This window comes from Micromys minutus (genome assembly GCF_963924665.1).
Source record: "Micromys minutus genome assembly, chromosome: 8".
Classification (NCBI taxonomy): Eukaryota; Metazoa; Chordata; class Mammalia; order Rodentia; family Muridae; genus Micromys; species Micromys minutus.
Genome location: NC_137977.1, coordinates 47718949 through 47726087, shown reverse-complemented (window position 1 = coordinate 47726087; position 7139 = coordinate 47718949).

Sequence of the window (7139 nt, the reverse complement as noted above, 5' to 3'; positions counted from 1 at the left end):
AAAATTAAACTGAGAAATATATCATATCAATAATTTAACATTTTTACCCCAGAAAATTACCCTTTAATGTAGTGAATATTATCATCATTTTCTGACATGGCTAATATTAACTTCAAATTATAATAGCACTGTATTATGCTGTAGCCTTTCACTTAATCAATGCTATCCTAAGGAAAAGATTAACTTTCAATCCCAGAAACTTTTTACCAAGATGCAATTAGGCTTAGCACAGATCCCTACCTAGAATCAATATCATCAAACCAGAATGCCTCTCTGAGTAGAGAGCACACAGCTCATTATCGTACTGGCCCTAACACTACCCCATGTTCATTTACAGGCACGTGCCTAAGGTACCACCGGACCAAACATCAGAACGTCTGCATCCTAAACTTAGTTTTGTGTGGCTTTTTAAGCAAAAGAAGGAAACATAAGTAAAAGAAAGAAACACCTTTCGAATTTCTGGACTGGGAGGAGAGCTCCTTGGTCCTGTGGAGCCTTGATGAGCCAGGGTAGGGGAGTGCTATGGTGCTGAGGCAGGAATAAGTGGGCAAATAGGGGAGCATCCTCATAGAGGCAGGGGAAGGGGATATGAGGAGAAACTTGGAAGGGGGATAGCATTTGAATAAACAAAATAACCAATAAGAAAATAAAAGAAAACAGTGCATTTTCACAAATGTTGTAAATTTTGAGCCACCAAAAATATAGTTCATTATTCACCAAACTGTTAAGTTTACTCTTTTTAAGCCACAACCAGATTGTTAATTTCTAGAGATATGTATTTGTAAAGTAAAATAGCGTGTCCACCAGGAAGTTGGGACTAGGAGATAAGTAAGTTTAGGAAGAAGAAAAAAACATATGGTTCACAAATGTTAGTAAGAGAAGTTGGGCAGAGAAGAAAAGCAAGAGACATCAAACCACAGAGAAACAGGCAAGGGGGTTACAAGATGGCACACACAACGCAGATGAGAAGAGAAAAACACCAAGGGTGGGGGAAGGGCCACAGAGCAGAGCATCAATTATCCTTAAACTAGCTGTCCATTTCAGCAGCATCTGAGAGGGTAAGGACTCTGGCTTTCATATACAAAAGACTTTTCATGCCATAGGAATTAGCAATTTGAGCTTCGTGAAAGAGAGAGAGAGAAAGAGGAAGGGAGAGTGGGAGGGAGGGAGGGAAGGAGGAAGGGAGAGAGAAGGGGAAGAGAAGAAAAGAAAGAAAAGGAGGGAGGATTATTATCGTGTGCACATATGTGTGGGTGACATATGTATGGGAGAATGTTGGGTGTGTGTCCCGGTGTGTGGAGGTCAGAATATAATTTTCAGGGGTCAGTTCTCTTCTTCAACCATGGGATCAGGAAACTGAACTCAGGTCCTCACGATCACACAAGCACCCCTATTCTATTGAGCTTTCCTGGCAACCCTTGAGCTTGTCTTAAACCCAACCAGCCCCTAAGGAAAACAAGTAACTGCAACTTTCACAGAAACACAGTGTCCATTCTGCAGGAAGAGACAGGGGCAGCAACAGGACTAACAAAACCTAGGGTGCTTTGGGTTGGTGTTGTTTTGGAACAAGGTCTCACTGCATAGGTCAGGTTGGCTTGGAACTCATTATGCAAACCAGGTTGGCCTTGAACTAATGGAGAGCTGTCTGCCTCTGCCTCACAAGTGCTGAGATTAAAGGTCTCATGTCCAAACAAAACTCAGTCTGTTTAAGAATATCATAGTAAAAAAGAAAGAGGGGAAAAAAGATCATCAATCAGCAAGTCTACAAAATAATGACCAGTCAGTAAGACATTGCATAACTCGACCCAATCTCATTATTATTGATTTGCTTCACAAAGATGTTAATTAATCTAGATTTAGTTGATTATTAAATCTAATTTACCCAATTATCTGGGCTATGAAATCAATTAAAAGAAAAAAACAAACTGATATTCTCAAGACTGATCAAGAAGAGACTTTCTTAAGGGTATTCCTGGATAAACAATATGGGTCCCTGGCTGATTGCAGGCATCTTTGAGGATGCAAAAAGAAGACAGAGGAATAGCAAATAGTAGACTTGAATGAGGAGAAAGAAAGAAAGAAAGAAAGAAAGAAAGAAAGAAAGAAAGAAAGAAAGAGAAAGAAAGAAAGGAGTGAGGGAGGGAGGGAGGAAGGGAAAGAGGGAGGGAGGAAAAGAGGAAGGAAAGAAAGAAGGAAAAAAGCAAGGAAAGGAAGACATGCATGCCCCTAGGTATGGTGGAGAAGGTAGGGTAAAAAGAAGACTACAGAAAGGGGCAGAGACAAAGAGATCTGGAAGAGTCCAGAGTGTAGATGGCTAGATTGAGTCAGGCCATGAGAAGAGAAAAGGGGAAAGAGAGAAAGAGAGGAGCTGCTGACCAAGAAAGGCAGCCTAGGCCAAGAGACAGGCCCGGACACCTAAAGGGCTGAAAATGACTATAGAGCCAAAATGGCTAGATTATATAAAAAAAGAGGAGCTGGGAGAAGGGCAGCCAAGCTAGAGAGTTCTGGATAGGGATTGGCATACTCAAGTCAGGAAGACTTGTAACAGGGACTAGGGATGCTGACAGAACCTGGCAACCAGTATTGTGATCTTTGATATAATAGGCACCTCTTATAGCCATTTTCCCTGAGTTTTAGACCTACCAAGACTTCTAATCAAAAGTGAGGGAAAACACCTGAAATATGAACCAGTCAAAGAGAAATAAGCTATTTACAGGAGAATCTCCTCAGGAAGTTGTGAGTCACAGGCAACTAACTGCCTCTCCTGTCTGAGATGTGTCAGGTCCAAAAGAAATTTTGTTTCCCTAAATTCCAAAACGCATAAGGAACAAATGGTTAAACTCTATGGTGTTTATTAGCATGCTAAAGTACATGTTGGCCTCTAGGCTCCCTCAATACCCAACACTTTTACATACTGCAAAGCCCATACTAACCCATTGCACCTCCCTCCCTACTCTAAACCCTCTAACTCAGAGACTTACATCACCAGTTACTCATTTTCCTTATAACTCTCCTATTTTGACTCCACTTAATCCCTTTGTAGTCCTCTCTCTGCCTCCCACCTCCCCCTTTCTCTCTGTTCTTCTATTCTCTCTCTCTCTCTCTCTCTCTCTCTCTCTCTCTCTCTCTCTCTCTCTTTCTCTTTTCTCTGTTCCTGCTTTTCTCATGGTCAGATCCAGTCTGGCCAAGTTCTGGCCAAGTTCAGTCTACTAGTTTCTCTCTCTGCTCTAGACTCTTCCAGATGCCTCAGGCTGTTCTCTCTCAGACAGTTACAGTACACACTTTCCCCTTAACCATATCATATTGTGGGCATGCCGTCAGTTTGTATGTAGTGGGCATTCTTTCTCAAAGTGGGCTATTTGTGTTGCTAGCCCAGGGAAACAAAACATTGTATGTGAAGATCTCATTCAGGACAACAGCAAAAGCAAAGACTTAGTACCTTGTAGCCATGATGGTAGGGAACAAGACATCATAAGATAAATAGTTATAGTAGAGGTAGTCATTGTTGGAGCAAAATGAGTAATGGTGGCTTCAGGGCTTGGGATAGTGCCAGTATCTATCAATACAATCGTAGTATGTCATGGCATGGCATTTAGAAGTCTGGGTTCTGTATTCAAACCTAGCCATTCTGTGGGGCTCCATAAAATACAAGTACACAAGAGCATTGTCATATGAAATAATTGAGACAACACTTGTGAAAAATTAATGCAGATCATGGTCTACCACGTGCTCAGCTCCTGTTAGTAATGGCAGACGTAGGGGTGAGGCCGTAGCCCAGGCAAAGGAATCAATCTCACACAGGGCTAGAAATGGGGCTGGAGAGATGGCTCAGCGGTTAAGAGCACTGACTGCCCTTCCAGGGGACCTGAGTTCAATTCCCAGCAACCACATGGTGGCTCACAACCATCACTACCTTTTCATTTGGTGTGTGTGTGGGGTGTGGGTGTAAAGTTTGTCATGAGATCTCACACCCTCTTCTGGTGTGTGTCTGAAGACAGCTGCAGTGTACTCATATAAATAAATAAATAAAAATCTTTAGAAAGGGGAGGGGGGACTAAAAATAAAGGGCTCAGTGACCTTGTCGATAGAGGTCCCAACGCTGATAAATAATAAACATTTCAGATCCCACCTGAGAATGCATGCTCTGTTCATGCTTCCACCATGGTCAGCTCTAGAATTTATGGTTGCAACGGAGATTCAGTATGTGCGTGGTGGCAGTAGTCATTGGCACTAACAGCCCAATGAAGCTTTGATAATGACGCATTGCCTAATGACTTGAGAAGTGAAATATTAGCCTTTTAAATCCTAGTTGAGTTCCTTCCACATTCTGGCATGCCAGGCACTATGTCTACTTCTGGGTATATGATGCCAGGCGGGGTGCTTACTGATGGGCACATGAAGTTCAGCAGAAGGAGAGCACATGTTCAATAAATCACTACAACCTTGACGATTACAACTGGCATGGGGAGCTTACAACTGGGGAGTCGGTGACGAGTGAGTTGATATTGAGGATGAGCTGGGTGGGGGGAAGATAGCCAGTCATCAGACTGCTAGAGGAACTGTGGGTAGAGAGGTATGTAGTCAGCAGAGTAAGAAATGAGATGAGGAAGTGTAACAAAGCAGAGACAGGAAGACTGGAGAGCAAGTAAGTGGCAGAGTTGAGGTTATGTAATGTTAGGGGGGGGGAACAAAGCTAAATTAAGCTTTTCTAAAAAGGTTACTACTTTCCCCCACAGTGTAAAATCTCATCAGTTCAACATAATTGGATAGAAGCATGTCAAAATTAATCAAATATGAATTACAGATATTTAAAAAATATGACTAAGTGCTTAGAATCTTTTGACTACATGAGATATATTAAATAACTTTTCACTTTCCTACTCAGCAGCATCAGTGTTCCAGCAACAATTAAAGTAAGTTTTGTCTTTGTAAATGCTAACTTTTTTTTAAAGATAATATAATTACATCATTTCCCTCCTCTCTTCTCCCTCCATTCAAACCCTTCCTGGTAAACTAGCCCCTTGCTCTCTTTTAATTTTGTGGCTACCTTTTCATTTGGTGTGTGTGTGGGGTGTGGGTGTAAAGTTTGTGGATCATTGCAAAAGAGGGTATAGAACGGTTGTAAGAGCCCAAGGAATAGAAAGTTGGCTGTGAGATTGTGTCTTGTAGAAATGCAAGAAGCTACACTCTTGAAGTCTAACCAATATTTCAGCCTAAGGAGGAGCTGAACAAGGAGGACACTAATAAAAATGCTAATGTCAAGCTGGGTGGGTGACAAGGCTGTAACCCAGGAAGAATACACCAAGTTATTATTCAACTCCAAATATCTTAGTGCTGAAAACATAAACAGAGAGGGAGTGTCTTAGAAATGATTTTTTTTCCCTGAAGAGAATTGACCTTTCATCTTTTCTGTTTTATCTCACACCCATGTGCTTAGGTTAAGAAGCCAGTTCTGTGGTTTCAGGCTGACAATCCAGAGTGGGGTGAATGCTCTATAAAATCTTCCAGGTAAGCAGGACGATTAACTGCCATTTCTCTTTCTCAAACTAACTGATCCAACCCATCTACAATATCAATCAGCGCAGAATGTAATATGTCTTGTAGTGAAGAGACTGGAGCCAAAGGTCTGCTAGCATTTTCAGGCTAGCCTGGGATACAATGTTAAGTCCTGTTTCAAAACCCAACAAAGCAAACAAACAAACAAAAATTTTATATATATGCTTCAAGTTACAAACAGAAACCAACTACAATTTTCCTGATTCTCAAGATTTTTAGGGTGAGATTGTTGTTTTATAAAACTGTCAATACTGCAGTGGCACATTTTAATTCAGTATCAGAGCAAACTATCAAAATATTCCTTCAACATAAGAATATTCTCTACTAAGAAATTAAGATTTTTAAGCCCTTGATTATGGTAGCTTATGTAAAAATCAGAGTAACTCACTGTACTTTTTATTTCCCAAGTATTCGTGCAATTTCTAACATGATAGTATTCATGTTCATGAAACAATTATTTGCTATGGAGAGTACTAGATTTGATTTTCACAACTGCATGAGACAAAGAGGAAATGAAGAATTTCTATAATACTGGCATTATGTATTGACCTGCTGTAAGTAATTTGCTCTGATAAGCATTCATAATTTTTAGTAGCTATCAGAAGTGTCAGGATCCTAACTTTTATATATACCTATAATTATTTTAAAAAAAAAACAAAAAATAACCCATAGTCATTGCAAGTTAGAGCAGGAAAGACCCCTGAAACCTCAGAGTAGAAAAGGTTCCAATACAGGACAGTCTCCTTGCTCTCAGTACCTGGAGAGCTACATTCACCTTCCAGGAGCTGGAAAGACCATCAACCCCTTGAGGAATCGATTTTTGTTCCACACAATTCGTCACATAGCTTGTGTAATCTGAATCTTGCTGGAAGCATTTACTACTGGAATTCATACCAATACAAGTCTCTATTAGATTGTTTTTAACCAAATGTGTCATCAGTTTCTCCATCTCAGTTGACTTTAATATCCTAAAAATTTCTGTTTACTAGAAAAGCAGATCTCTTAAAATAGTTTCTGTTCACCAGAAACCCCTGTCCCTTAATCTGTGCCAAAGGTCAACTCCCCTGGGCAAAGGTGTCTAGTTCCAGTCAATCTAAACAGCCTAGATCAGCTCACAGACACCGTTCTGATACACACTCTTGCTTCCTTCCCCTGCATTTTTCTCCTCTCTCTGCTGACCAGCACCCTGGGGTAAGGGCAGCCCTGAAATTGTGGTCCTCAATAAACCTTTCTTTCTACCCATGGAGTGGTCTAGTTAGTTCCAGGGTACCCTTAGTTACAGCTAGCAATATTATGGTTCAGTGGGTAAGAGAACTTGCTACCAAGCCTGAAATAAATCCCTGGATACCCCATGATCGAAGGAAAGACCTATTCCTCTAAGCTGTCCTCTGACCTCCAAATGTAGCCACGGCATACATGATCACATGAACACACACACACACACACACACACACACACACACAAATAAATAAATAAAGAAGCAAAGAAAAAGAAAGGAAATAAATAAATAAGTGAATTAAAACCACTATGGGTTTTATTTATTTTTTTCACACATTTCTTTTTCTAGGAATAACTGTATAAAT